The following is a 15516-nucleotide window of genomic DNA, read 5'->3' as shown; positions in this document are numbered from 1 at the left end:
AGGTTATGCACCTCACTGTTGTGACAAAACTCTCACCTGCTATTAGCTTAACATCTTTGAAAAGCCCTGGAGTTCCCTGTGACAACACTGACTCCTCCACTGTTGCCTTGTGTACCCAAATCCACAAGGGGCAGGTCCAGAGAGGGGCTGTTACAGTCAAAGTGATGGGCAAGATCAACCCCCATCAACCTCTCATCAATCCTCTCCCTTCCATCCTTAAGCCTGGGGCTTCTAATCTCTATTACCCCCACCAAAAAATCTGTGGACGTAATGCAACTAGCAAACTGCCTTTTCCAAAAACTCCTTTCGACAAAGTGCTATAGGGCTATTGCACCAAAATTTCACACCATTTTAAAAGTGTCTTCACCCAGGCAATTAATCTGATCAACCGTTCTAGTTAGCCCCACGCCCCGCCTCTATCAATTACCTCCATCATTGCACTATAAATACTTCAAACCACTTGTTATGCTGCTTATATTGTAAATAAATACTATTTATACATTTCTGCACATTTTATTCCGTATCTATACTTCAACCTCTAACTTTATTTTTAAATAATTATTTATTCTTTATATTGTTGAATGTTATTTTATATTGCATGTCGAGCTCTGACCAACATACCACAGCAAATTCTTGATATATTAAAGTGTACATAGTGAATAAAATTAATTTTTGATTTTACAAACTGACATCAACAGCTCACGAAATTCTCAGCCCAACCACCACCGCTAGCCCTGGATGCTGAAAACCCAACCTTCAAGCCAATGAGGTATCTTTGACAATTAGACTATAAATCCATAAGATAAAGGAGCAGAATTAGGGTCAATTGAGTCTGCTCTGCCTTTCCATCATGGCTGATTTATTTTCCCTCTCAACCCCATTCTCCTGGCTTCTCCCTCTACCCTTTGACACCCTGACTAATCAACCTCTCCACATCCATTCTATCAATAATTATCCTTTCAATAATTGATAGGTTTCAATGAGATCTCCCCCTAAATTCTAGCAAGAACAGACTCAGAGTCATCAAATGTTCCTGTGTTAACCCTTTAATTCCCAAAATCATTCTCATAGACCTCCTTTGAACCCTCTCCAATGCCAGCACACCCTTTCTTAGACAAGAAGCCCAAAACTGTTCACAATATTTCAAGGACAGTCTGACCAATGTGTTACCGAACCTCAGTATTTCATCCTTGCTTTGATTTTCCAGTTCTCTTGAAACAAATGCTAAGATTGTATTTGCTTTCCACACCACTGACTCAAACTTCAAGTTAACCTTCAAGGACTAGTAATTAGTCACTAACATAGGAGCTACTGAGCACAGCAAGGTCCCACAAACATCACTGTGGTAACATCCAGATCAGCTGTTGGAATGACATTTGCTGGCCCCAGGGGACAATTCACCCACTCAGAGCCCTCCTGGGATTTGTGCCTGGATCCTTCTGTACAGGGAGGAGTGGGGTTCAATCCAACAGCGGGACGCCTACACAGATTTCCCCCTTTGACCACAGCCACTGCTGTGTAGGTGCAGTCTGCCTCACCACTGAATTTTGTTTCAACCTGTGGTGGTATTGCTGCAGCCTCCCCTCCCCATTTCTGTCGATGTTTACAGCCACACTGAGAAGATGAGGACAGGCTGAACAAACACAGGTGGGACAGCTGGGCACCTGCACTCCCTCTCCGAGATCAACAGGGATGACAGGGTAAAGGACAAAGATTCTGCATCCAAATCCGTCCAGGCCCATCTCAGAGCACGGAACAGGCCAAGCCAATTAAATTAGTAATCAGATGCCCAAAGAAGCTAATCTCTTCTGCCTACACATGCCCATATCCTTCTATTTTCCTCACATTCATGTGCTGACCCAAGAGCCTCTTGAACACCCCGAAAATATTTGTCTCCACTGCCACCCCTTGTAAAAAAACATAACCCCAACTGTCCTTTGAACTTACCTCTTCCCACCTTCAATACATGTCCTCTGGTAGTAGGCATTTCAATTCTGGGAAATAGATAGTCTCTGTCCACTCCATCTGTGCCTTGTAAACCTCTATCAGATCTCCCCTCAGCCTCTGCCACTCCAGAGAAAACAGCCCAAATTTGTCCAACCTCTCCTGCCCTCCAGACAACATCCTGGTAAATCTCAACATCTTTCCTATAAAAGGGAGGCCAGAACTAGAGGCAACACACAAAATGTAGCCGAGCTAGTTTTATGGAGCTGCAAAATAACATCCTGATTCGCTGCCTCGGTTCAGCAACTAATGAAAGCAAGTGTGTCACGTGACTCCTTTTGCACCATATCTACTTGTAGGGCCACTTTCAGATGGCCCATGAACATGGACCTCTAGATTTCTGCACAACTGTGAGTCAGAGACGTAGAACAGTACAGTGCAAACAGATTCTTCAGCTCATCTAGTCTATACTGAACCATTTAATGTCTTGTCCCATTGACCTGCACCGGGACCACAGGCCTCCATTCCCTTCCCATCCATGTACCTATCCAATTTCTCTTAAGTATCTTGAAAGATGGAATCAAACCTGCATATACCATTTACACTGGCATCTCGTTCCACACACTCACCACTCTGAGTGAAGTTGCTCATTTTCCCCTTAAACATTTCACCTTTCACCCTTAACCCATGACCTCCAGTTCTAGTCTCACCCAATCACAGTGGAAAAACCCTGCTTGCATTTACCCTATCTGCACCCCTCAGAATTTTGCATACCTCTATCAAGTCTACACATTTTCCTACCTACCAGGGAATAAAATACTAACCTTTTCTCCTGTTATTCCCTGTAACTCAGGTCAAGTCCAGACAACATCCTTGATGGTGTTCGACAACTTGCCATTAACAGTGTCCTGACTCTTTACATCTGCCTTTTGTGAATGCTGAAGCGTTTCACTACCATGACTTCCCTTACCAGAGCGTTTCTGGTGAGCTCAGGGCATCCCACGTTGTCCAAAGCCTCCGAGGGCTTTAGAAGCGAAGTCACTGTGTAATGTTGCAAGCAGCAGAGAGGTTGGGCATATTGTCGATGCCCTGAGTTGGTCGGGGTCGACTACAGATGTTGCGTCCTAGCTGTCTACATGATATGCAAGCCAGTACATAGGATATGGAAAGCTAGCATCCGATGAAGCCAAAGGAACGGTTACAGTTTGGTACCAGTAGCGTCGCAGAAGTTGCCATTCAGCGTTGAACTCAAAGTTGGACTGCTTTAGGGACTCCAGCTCCGGATTTTTCCCTCGGGGTTTACTCCCGAAGCCTTCCCCATAACTGGATATAGCAGCAAAGGTCCGAGATCAGAGTTTTCCCTTTCCTAGATGAGCTGCCAACCACGGCTGACGAGCCCCATCCGCCCGAAGCAATTGGCTTTAGGGCGGTAGTAACCTGCCTTTGCCCCTTCTAAATCAAGAGAAAATCTGCAGATGCTGGAATTCCGAACAACACACTGGAGGAACTCAGCAAGACAGGCAGCGTCTAGGAAAAGAGTACAGTCGACGTTTCGTTACCAGCAACGTTATGGTGATCATATAAATGGGCTTGAATGAAATTGGTTTGGGATAAACATGGACAGAGGGCTCCCAAAGGAATTCAAAATAGTGCGATGCTTACCCAGCAACTAGCCACAGCCCGGCCGCCCCTGCGTTAGTTGTCGTTAATCCCTGACTGACGCGGCAGCTTAATTCACTTTCTGTACTAGGAAACCAGTGGGCACTGCCCTCCCCGCATTCCGTCCCCTCTTCATTCTTGCCCTGTTCCTCCCAATTCTGATTAACACGTTTGGGGTTACTTTGCTGCTTCCCGCGGGAACACGAGGCGGGGATCGTTCCCGCAGCTTTCACAGGGTTTATCCAATTCGCCTTTTACACGTGAACATACACCTACTTCCGTACCTCTGCGCTTTTCCACAGCTCGCTGCTCTGATATTTTTTAATGGACATTTGAAAGACTCGGCGCGGAACAAGGCCTTCCAGGCCACTGAGCCGCGCCGCCCAGCAGCCCAATACCTAACCGATTTAACCCTGGCCTAATCACATGTCAATTTACAATGATCAATTAACCTACGAACCGGTACGTCCTTGGTCTATGGGAGGAAACCGACGCCTAGACTGGAAGGAACATACTAACTTTCTTAGATGAGTTGAACGCCGACGCACCCATCAGTAAAGCGTCGCGCCGCGGCGAGATGAACTGTTTCAGCGGGGCAACTTGGTCAGTATGGGCGAGTTGTGCCGAAGAGCCTTTCTGTGCTGTTATGAAGAAGGCACATCAGCGGCTATATTTCATACAGAAGTTTGAGAAGATGCCGAACTGGCTGAGAAGTGACAGAAGCGGGTCAGTCCAGAAAAGTGTGAAGTAATTGAGTTCGAAATGTCGAACTTGCCGGTAGAGTACAATGTTAATGGCGGGATTCTTAGTATGGACGAACAGAGGGATCTGGGGGATCACGTCCATAGACCCCTCAAAGCTGATAGGTGTTTAGAAGGCATATGGTATATTGGTTTTCGTTAGTCGCAGGATTGAGATCAAGAACCTCAAGGTGACAGCTCTATTAACCCCTAGTTAGACCAGACTTGAAGATCTGATCGGCTCATTATTGGAAGCATTAGAGAGTGCAGAGGTGGTTTAGCAGGATTCTCTGGACTAGAGCATGTCTTATAAGGATAAGTCGAGCGAGCTAAGGCTTTACTCTTTGGAACGAGAGGATGAGAGATGTACGATCGGATAAGAGGCATCGATAGAGGGATATTCTAGCGCATTTCTACCGGAACAGAATGGCTAATACAAGATGACATTTTTTTAAAAATGAATGGGCTATAGGGGAATGTCAGAAGTAGGTGTTTTTTTAATACAAAGTTGGGTGCGTGGAATGCACTGCAGATCTGAATCTGGTAGAGTCAGATACTTTAGGGACATTTTAAGAAACTCTTAAATAGGCACATGGATGAAAGAAAACTTGAGTTACGTATGGGGGGATCTTGGAGTAAGTTGAACAACATTGCGGGCTGAAGGGCCTGTGTTACGGCGTAATGTTCTATGTTCAGTCGCTCGCCGGAGCTGTAGGTCCTCACCCCGAGGCAGACTGAGAAATCCCCTCTGCCCCTCCCTGAGGATGGCACAACCTCCTTGCACTTTGGTACTGGGACGGCCCAGGTTTGTTGAGAACTGGTCCGTCTTAACGTAAACCCAGAGCATCGGATCGGTCCCCGTCCCCTGTGGACTAGATCGGTGGCTAATTCGAAAAACACCCGACATATGGACAGCAACTGTATCTCCCTGCCTCCTTCTCACCTGCTGACACCCACTCCACATCTTCATTATTATAATCTCTTTCCCCTCTCACTTCTCCTGAATTGGTTCTTATCTAAACCGCCACCGCCCGGGAGTAGCCGAGCCCCGAAGCTCCTGGTAAATACAAGCCTTAATTATCACCCCTCCTCCCGGGTCTACCTGTGCCCTGGCAGTCCTCCCGTCAGGGAGTCTGTAAGTGGGATGGCGCGGGTCCGGAGGATTGTTTGAAATGCGATTTGCGTCGGTTGGAGGAGAGTCAATTCAGACAGTTTTCCCCTTAACAGGTTCCGATGCAACCAGAAAGAGGCCAAGACTCTCCCGGAGGTAAAGGGTGGCATCTCGACAAACGAGGGAATCGTTGCTAACGATTCTTGTCCCTTAAGGCCTGACCAGCCGGTGTGTGTCCACCCTTTCTGCCTTGTTCATATTTCCATAAATCAGGCCTCATCGGACAGAGGACAAGGGGCATACGAAAAACAGTGGGCAAATTGTGGGAGTTTCACGGGGATTTAAGGAAGAATTTTCTTCTGGTTAGAATCGGGAACAACCTCCCGGAGTGTTTAGTAGAACACGCACGGAAGGCGTAGAAGATGGGGTTATGTCCGTACATCCATGGCGGCAGGTACGGGGAGAGTGGGCCGAAATCCTGCTTCCCCGCTGTTACTCGAACTGAACCATCCAGGCCATGCGCTTTTCTTGCTGCTGCCATCACGGAGCCTCACCAACAGGTTCAGGAACAGTTATTACCCCTCAACCTCACTCACCCCATCACTGAAATGTTCCCACAACCAATGGACTCACTTTCAAGGACTCTTCATCTCACGTTCTCGATATTTATTTATTATTATTCTCTTTTTCTGTTTGCACATTAGTGTTTGTCCATCTTGGCGCGTGCTGTCTTTCATTGATTCTATCGTTTCTTTGTAGTTACTGTGAATGTCATGTACATAAGTACTTTGGTAATAAATTCACTTTGAATCCAACACCACCCGGGAGCATTTCAGACCGCGCCTCAAGCCCTCAGCGTTTGAGCAATTTACAAGATGTTGCCGGGACCTGAGGTTCAAGAAAAGATTGAATAGTTTAGGACTTTACTCCTCAGAACATAAAAGGCTGAGCTGAGATTTGATAGCGGTTTACACAATTAACTGGGATATAGGTAGGGAAAACTGGCTTTTCACCGAGCTTGGGAGAGACTACAACTAGAGGTCTTACGTTATGGGCAAAAGGTGAGAAGTTTAAGGGGAACAGGAAGGGAAACGTCTTCACTCAGAGGGTCGTGAGGGTCTGGAATGAGCTGCCAGCGCAAGTGGTGCATGTGAGCTCGACTTCAACGTTTCAGAGAAATCTGGGTAAGTACGTGGATGGTCGGGGTGGGGTCCCGGTGCAGGTCGATCGATTTGGGTAAGTACGTGGATGGTCGGGGTGGGGTCCCGGTGCAGGTCGATCGATTTGGGTAAGTACGTGGATGGTCGGGGTGGGGTCCCGGTGCAGGTCGATCGATTTGGGTAAGTACGTGGATGGTCGGGGTGGGGTCCCGGTGCAGGTCGATCGATTTGGGTAAGTACGTGGATGGTCGGGGTGGGGTCCCGGTGCAGGTCGATCGAAGTAGACAGTTTAAATGGTTCAGCATGGGCTAGATGGTCCGAAGAGTGTTGTACTTAGGTCAAACAGAGCTCCAGGAAGCACCATACAGCGTCATCGATAACGGGGTTACGGGACCATCCAGCTCGCAGCCGCTCGTCCCTTCTCCCATTACACCGCGATCAGAACCGGCTCGGGTCCTGGTTCCAGCATTTTCATCTTAATCCCCGCACGCGACCTCACCGTCCCAGCCCTCCTCCCCGTTCTGTTGGGGGCTGATCTACTGTTGGCAGAATCTTCGATGGTGACGAGGCGGCGCACAGATCAGCTAGTTGAGCGGTATCGCAAATTCCTTGCACTCAATGTCAGCAAGACCGAGGAACTGATAGTGGTCTTCAAGAAGAGCAAGTCGAGGAAACACACACCGGTCCTTATCGAGGGATCAGAAGTGAAAAGAGTGAGCAATTTCAAGTTCCCGAGTGTCACTATCTGAGAAACTATCCCGGGTCCAACACATGGATGCAATTACAAAGGAGTTTGAGGAGTCTTGGTACATGCCTCCCCCCCCCCCACCCCCCACACACACACACACCCACACCCGCCCTCAGATTTCTGAATGGACAATGACCTTACTATTTCTCCTCTTTTTGCACTGCCTTTTAATATATGTACTTATTATAATCTGTTTTAAATTGTGTATTGCAGTGTACTGCTGCCGCAAAACAACGTATTTCACGACATCTGCCGGTGATATTAAGGCCTGACCCTGCCTGTTACTGGGTGTCATCCTGACCATAAGACGCAGGAGCAGAAATGGGCCATCAAGTTCCCACCACCATTCCATACCGAGTCTGAGGATCAGAGTCAGGGAAAACGATTCAGGCATTTTCACTGTTAAAATGTACTCAATACAAACTAAAATAATTTGCATAAAAGTGAATACAAATGTGAAATGGGACCGAGTTATGAACTCCTAGCGCGAACACCTACAGTCCACAGCGGTGCCCGCGGCGCAAGATGCTGGGGAAGATCGAAGCACCGGGAGCAGTTTACATGGTTTCAGTATAGGCACAGTGGGCAAAATGGCCTCCTAGCATAAACATTCTGCACACCAACTGTCTCAGTAGTCATACCAGTGCTGGTTCGAAACTCTCAGCTGGGGTTATGTTAACAACAGCCCTGTTTTTGAAAGTCTCATACCGCTAAAGCGAATTTGTATTTACTGATGACCACAGGACAGCTCGGCGGACTTCTCCAGCGGCTGTTAACGCAGAGAGCGGCCACTCAGAACAAGGTCGAGTGGATCAGCGAATTGAGGAGCGGGATTGGTCGCTTCATGAGAAAGGCACCGCTTACAGTTTTTGTAACACGGCGGTAATTTTGGTGGCTACTGTAACACTGCCACTGGACACCAGCCAATGTGAAACGGCAGGCTTGAAATTTTGGAATGTGTTGCTGGGAACTCTTGTCTCTAAGATCAACCATACCCTGGTCATATCTCAGTGCCTGCTTATATTAAATGCAATCAAATGTTTAAACCCCCCCCCCCCGCCCCACGCACACACTATGGGATGATTAAGCCCCGCTGATAAGAACGTCACCAACCTGACCATGTGAAATCGATCGCTCCCGAATCCACTCTTCCAGCGTTTGCTGAATAAAACCTTCTGACAACCAACAGAACGGAAAATCCAGAGCAGGAGACGAGTAAACACGTTTGTTCGAGTCAGACAAAAACAAGAAGTCTGCTACTTTTCAGACGCACCGCCTCGTTCCTTTTCGGGGTTTGCAGAGTGTTGGCGGTGCAGCTGTGCAGAGCAAGTCAGCGGCAGAGACGGAGGAGTGAGTCCCGCGTCAGATCTCACTGTGTGGTGCGGAGAGCCCAGCGAATGACAGCCGGTGTCAGTGTGCGTCCTGTCCGGTGCCCGCCTTCATGACCCCCGGAGCGGAGCTGGAACTGTCTCTCAGCGGCTTCCCTTCACACAGAGGCGGATGCAGGGAGTAGCGAGTACCAGCTCCGATTCTCAGCCCCACGGGGATGGATGGAGGAAGCGGCAAACACTGGCTCCGACTCTGTCACGAGGGGACGGATAGAGAAAACGGCGAACGCCGGCTCCGACTTTCAGCCACACGAGAACGGATGGAGAAGGAGTGAGCTCCGACTCTCAGCCACACGGGAACAGATGGAAGAAACGGCAAACACCGGCTCCAACTCTCAGAAACCCACCGCCCCACGTGAGGCTCCAGCTGATGTTTGTTACAAGAAAGTTGCAAGCTCGGCAACCTCCGCCCATTGGTCCACCCACGCCACTTCATTACCATACCAAGCCCGCCCCTAGTCCCCAATTGATCACACAGCTTCCGGTATCAATCTCTCTTGTTCTCTGATTCGTCACCTGGACATCTAGCTCCCCCATTGGCTGATGCGCCCATCAGTCAATGTCACCTGTCAATCATTTGCGACTTCATTCGCTTACATCAATATATAATTTTTACATTGCCGCTTTATTTAAAATTATCATGTACTTAGAATGCAAACACCCTGTACGCCAGTAGGGCGGAACTAGGCGTGCGCCTGTAAGGGTGCATTCAGAATCAGAATCAGAACCAGGTTTAATATTATTGGCATATGTCGTGAAGTATGTTGTTTTGCGGCAGCAGTACCTTGCAATACATAATTTAGAATATACATTACAATAAGTACGTATAAAAATAAATTATTACTGCAGAAAGAGGGGGAAAGGAAAAATGGTAAGGTAGGGTTCATTGCCCACTCAGAAATCCGATGGTGGAGGGGAACAAGCTGTTCCCAAAAAGTTGAGTGTGTGTCTTCAGGCTCCGGTATCTCCTCGATCTGAGCGAAGAGAACAGGGCATGTGCTGGATGATAGGGTATCGTCTTTTGAAGATGTCTCGATGCTGCACAAACTAGTGGCCATAGAACATAGTACAGCACAGGAACAGGAACCAGCTAACACTGATCAAACACTGATCCCTCCTACCTACACCATGTCCATATCCCTCCATCTTCCTTACATCCATGTGCCTATCCAAACATCTCTTAAAAGCCTCTAATATATCTGCCTCTACCCCCATACCAGGCAGCGAATTCCAGACATTCACAACACAAACTTATTCTCACAACCCTTTGAATCTAACCCCTTCACCTTCAATGCATGCCCTCTGGTATTTCAACCCTGGCAAACAAATATTCTCTGTCCACTCAGTCTATGCCTCTCATAATCTTGTATTTCTCTATCAGATCTCACCTTAGCTTCTGATGCTCCAGAAAAAAACAACCCGAGTTTATCTCGTCTCTTGAGATAGCACACACCTCTCAACCAGGCAGCATCCTGGTGAACCGCTTCTGCACCCTCTTCAAAGCCTCAGCATCCTTCCTATAGTGAGGTGACCAGAATGGTATGCAGTACTCTAACCAGAGTTTTATAAAGTTGATGGAGTTGGCTGAGTTCACAATTTTCTGCCACATTTTCCAATTCTGTGTAGAGACCCCTCCATACCGGATGATGATGCAGTCAGTTAGCATGCTCTCCGTGGTATATCTGTATAGTTTTGCAAGTGCCTTTGGTGACAGACAAATTCATAATGAAGTAAAGATGTTCTCATGCCTTCTTTGTAATCACATCAGTCCAGGATAGATCTTCAGAGATGTTGACACCCAGGAATTTGAAACTGCAAAACAAAAACCGAAAACCCCAACAACACCCAGTGGATCAGGCAGCATAAGTGGAGAGAGAAGCTGAGATAACTTTCAGGTCAAAGATCCTTAGTCCCCACTGTCACCAATAAGGACCTTGTACCATTGCTGGTTGAGAGAGTTACAGCAGCCTCAGCGACTCTCTCCAAGCAACATTTCTTCTCAAGTTCTGAGAGGCTGGTGGAGGATCTAGAACAACTCGCCCAATTCACCCTTATCTCCAAACCCCATTGATGTACTTTTGAATTTACAAAGTGAATTACATCGTAAACAGTGAGGAGTTGTGATTATTTTATATTTGGAGGCATTCCTTTATTCTGTCATTATTTCCCAACCACATTTTAACTATAGATGTGTGGTGAAGAGTATATTGACTGGCTGCATCACAGCCTGATACGGAAACACCAATGCCCTTGAATGGAAAATCCTACAAAAGTTAGTGTATACAGCTCAGTCCATGTTGGATAAAGCCCTTGCACTATTGAGCATATCTACATGAGAAGCAGCATTGTCACAGGAAAGCAGAATCCATCATCAAGGACACCCACCATCCAGGATATTCTCTCTCTGGCTGCTGCCATCAGAAAGAAGGTACAGGAGCATGGGCTCAAACCACCAGGTTCAGGAAAAGTTATTACCCCTCAACCATTAGGTCCTTGAACCAAAGGAGTCTCAGAAAGGTTGTGTCCATTATTAAGGACCTCCAGTACCCAGGACATGCCCTTTTCTCACTGTTACCATCAGGTAGGAGGTACAGAATCCTGAAGGCACACACTCAGTGATTCAGGAACAGCTTCTTCCCCTCTGCCATCTGATTCCTAAATGGACATTGAAGCTTTGGACACTACCCTACTTTTTTTTAATATACAGTATTTCTGTTTTTGCTCATTTTAAAAATCTATTCAATTTATGTAATTGATTTTCTTATTTATTTATTATTATGTTTTATTTTATTTATTATTTTTTCTCTCTCTGCTAGATTATGTATTGTATTGAACTGCTGCTGCTAAGTTAACAAATTTCACATCACACGCCGGTGATAATAAACCTGATTCTGATTCTGATTCTGAACTTCACTCAACTTCACAAAAATAAGACCATGAAACATTGGAGCAGAATTAAACCATTTTGCCCATCAAGTCTGCTCCAACATTTTATTATGACTGATCCACTTTCCTCTCAACTCCATTTTTCTGCCTCCTTCCCGTAAATGTTCAAGCTCGGAGGATTGCTACTCTGAGTGGAGGCCTGTGACTAGTGGTGTGCCACAGGGATCAGTGCTGGGTCCATTGTTATTTGTCATCTATATCAATGATCTGGATGATAATGTGGCAAATTGGATCAGCAAATTTGCTGTTGATACAAAGATTGGAGGTGTAGTGGACAGTGAGGAAGGTCTTCAAAGCTTGCAGAGGGACTTGGACCAGTTGGAGGAATGGGCTGAAAAATGGCAGATGGAGTTTAATGTGGACAAGTTTGAGGTATTGCACTTTGGAAGGTCAAACCAAGGTAGAACATACAAGGTAAATGGTAGGAGACTGAGAAGTGCAGTAGAACAGAGGGATCTGGGAGTACAGATAAATAATTCCCTAAAAGTGGCATCACAAGTAGATAGGGTCGTAAAGAGAACTTTTGGTACATTGGCCTTTATAAATTAAAGTATTGGGTATAAGAGTCGGAATGTAATGATGAGGTTGTATAAGACATTGGTGAGACCGAATTTGGAGTATTGTGTGCAATTTTGGTCACGTAATTACAGGAATGATATTAATAAGGTTGAAAGAGTGCAGAGAAGGTTTACAAGTTTGTTGCTGGGACTTGGGAAACTGAGTTACAGAGAAATGTTGAATAGGTTAGGGCTTTATTCCCTGGAGCGTAGGAAAATGAGGGGTGATTTGATAGAGATGTATATAATTGTGATGGGTATAAATAGAGTGAATGCAAGCAGGCTTTTTCCACCGAGGCCAGGGGAGAAAAAAAAACAGAGGTCATGGGTTAAGGGTGAAGGGGAAAAAGTTTAAAGGGAACATTGGGGGGGGGGCTTCTTCACACAGAGAGCGGTGGGAGTGTGGAATGAGCTGCCAGATGAAGTGGTGAATGTGGGCTCACTTTTGACATTTAAGAAAAACTTGGACAGAAAAACTAGGTATATGGATGAGAGGGGTTTGGAGGGATATGGCCCAGGAGCAGGTCAGTGGGACAAGGCAGAAAAATGGTTTGGCACTGCCAAGAAGGGCTAAAAGGCCTGTTTCTGTGTTGTAATGTTCTATGGTTCTATGGTTCTCTGACTAATCAAGAACCTATCAGTCTCTGCCATAAATACACCCAATGACTTGGTGTCCATAGTCATCTGTGGCAATGAATATCACAGATTCACTACTCCCTGGCTGAAGAAATTCCTGCTTATCTCCATTCTAACCAATTCTGAGGTTATGCTGTCTGGTCCTAGACTGCCCTACCATCGGAAAGATCTTCTCCACATCCACTCTATCTAGGCCTTTATAGGTTTGATAGCTTTCATTCTTCTAAACTCTAATGAATACAGACCCAGAGCTATCAAACGCTCCTCATTTGATAACCCTTTCATTCCCAGAATCATTTTTATGAACCTCCTTTGAACTGTCTCCAATGTCAACATATCCTTTGTTAAATAAGGGGCCTAAAACTGCTCAGAATACTCCAAGTGAGGCCTCACCAGTGCTTTATAAAGACTCAGCATCACATCCTTGCCTTTATATTCCAGTCCTCTCGAAATGAATGCTAATATTACATTTGTTATACTTACCACCAACTCAAACTGCGAGCTAACCTTTAGGGAATCGTGCACAAAGACTCCCAAATCCCTTTGCAACCTCTGATTTTTGAACTTGCTCCCCATTTATAAAATAGTATATGCTTTTATTCCTTCTACCAAAGTGTAAGACCTTACGCTTCCTGACACTGTATTCCATCTGTCAGTTCTTTGCCCATTCTCCTAATCTGTCTAAGTCCTTTTGTAGCCCTCCTCCTTCCTCAACACTACCTTTCCCTCCACCTATCTTCATATCATCTGCAAACCTGGCCAAATAGCCATCAATTCTATAGTACAAATTATTGACATATAATGTAAAAAGAAATGGTCCCAGCACAGACCCCTGTAGAACACCACTAGTCAATGGCAGCAAAGGCTCCCTTTACTCCCAATGTTTGCATCCTACCAATTAGCCAAAGCACTAGCATTGCTAGTATCTTTCCTGTAATACCATGGGATCTTATCTTTTTTAGCAGCCTCATGTGTGGCACCTTGTCAAAGGCCTTCTGAAAATCCAAGTAAACAACATTCTCTGATTCTCCTTTGTCTATCCTGCTTAAATCCTTTTCAAAGAATTCCAACAGATTTTCCAAGCAAGATTTTCCCTTGAGGAAACCATACTGATTGGCCTATTTTATCATATTCCTCCAGGTACCCTGTAACTTCATTTTTAACAATTGACTCCAACATCTTCCCAACCACTAAGGCCAGACTAACTGGCCTTTCTGCTGCCTCTCACCCTTATTGATGAATGGAGTGACATTTGCATTATTTCAGTCCTCCAGAACCATGCTGGAATCTGTTGATTCTTCAAGGATCATTATAAATGCCTCCACAATCTCTTCAGTTACTTCTTTCAGGACCCTGGAGGGTCCACCATCTGGTCCAGTGACTTATCTACCTTCAGAACTTTCAGTTTCCAAAGAACCTTCTCCCTAGTAATGGTAAATTCACACCCTTCTTCCCCGACACTCTCAAACTCCTGGCTTACAACGAGCGTCTTCCACAGTGAAGACCAATTCAAGATACTTATTCAGTTCATCCACCACTTCCTTGTGTCCCATTACTACTCTCCAAAGTCATTTTCCAGTGGTTCAATATCTACTCTTGCCTCTCTTTTATTCTTTATATATCCGTAAATAAAAACCTTTGGCATCCTCTTTGATATTATTGGCTAACTTACCTTCATATTTAATCTTTTTGCTACTTATGCTTTTTTTAGTTGCTCTCTGTTTGTTTTTAAAAGGTTCCCAAATTTTCTAACTTCCCACTAATTTTTGCTCTATTATATGCCCTCTCTTTTGCTTTTATGTTGACTTTGACTTCTTCTGTCAATCACGGTTGCATCATCCTGCCTTTGCAATATTTCTTCTTTGGGATGTATTATTCCCAGAAACTCCAGCCATTGCTGTTCTGCTGTCATCCCTGCTAGTGTCCCTTTCCAATCAACTTTGACCAGTTCCCTTTCAGGCCACCACAATTCCCACTGTAATACTGATACATCCGACATTAGCTTCTCCCTCTCAAATTGCAGGGTGAATTCTATTATACTTTTATCAGTGCCACTTATTTCTCTAGTCCAGGTGAAGGGTCTCAACCCGAAACGTCAGCTATACTCTTTTCCATAGATACTGTCTGGCCTGCTGAGTTCCTCCAGCATTTAATGTGTGTTACTATTATCACTACCTTCTAAGGGTTCCTTTACCTTAAGTTCTATAATCAAATTCAGCTCATTACACAACACCCAATCCAGAATTGCTGATCCCCTAGTGGGATCAACCACAAGCTGCTCTAAAACGCCATCTTGTAAGCACTCTACAGATTCTCACTCTTGGGATCCTGCACCAACCTGATTTTCCCAATTTACCTGAATATTGAAATTCCCTCAAGAATGTCGTAACATTGCACTTTTGATACCTCCTGTGGTAATTTGTAGCTGTCATCCTGGCTACTGTTCTGGCCTGTATATAATTCCCATTAGGGTCTTTTTACTCTTGCAGTTTCTTAACTCTACCCACAAAGATTCTACATCTTCCAATCCTATGTCACCTCTTTCTTAGGATTTGATTTCATTTTTTACCAACAGAACTATGCCACGCCCTCTGCCTACCTACCTGTCCTTTCGATACAACGTGTAC

The 15516-nt window shown here is 45.5% G+C and overlaps 1 protein-coding gene across 2 annotated transcripts in view; it reads right to left on the bottom strand.

Annotated features, from left to right (window-relative positions):
- Positions 1-9148, bottom strand: part of mef2b (myocyte enhancer factor 2b) — a 122691-nt gene extending 113543 nt beyond the window's left edge. For both annotated transcript variants that reach the window (XM_059990955.1, XM_059990957.1), the window contains exon 1: positions 8476-9148. The gene's annotated coding sequence lies outside the window, so the exon portion shown is untranslated. The remainder of the gene's footprint in view (positions 1-8475) is intronic.
- Between the last annotated feature and the right edge of the window lie 6368 nt (positions 9149-15516).

Source organism: Hypanus sabinus, chromosome 16 (genome assembly GCF_030144855.1).
Source record: "Hypanus sabinus isolate sHypSab1 chromosome 16, sHypSab1.hap1, whole genome shotgun sequence".
In the NCBI taxonomy this organism is placed as follows: domain Eukaryota; kingdom Metazoa; phylum Chordata; class Chondrichthyes; order Myliobatiformes; family Dasyatidae; genus Hypanus; species Hypanus sabinus.
The sequence above is the reverse complement of the archived record's forward strand: the minus strand, read 5'-3'. Positions and strand labels throughout refer to the sequence as shown.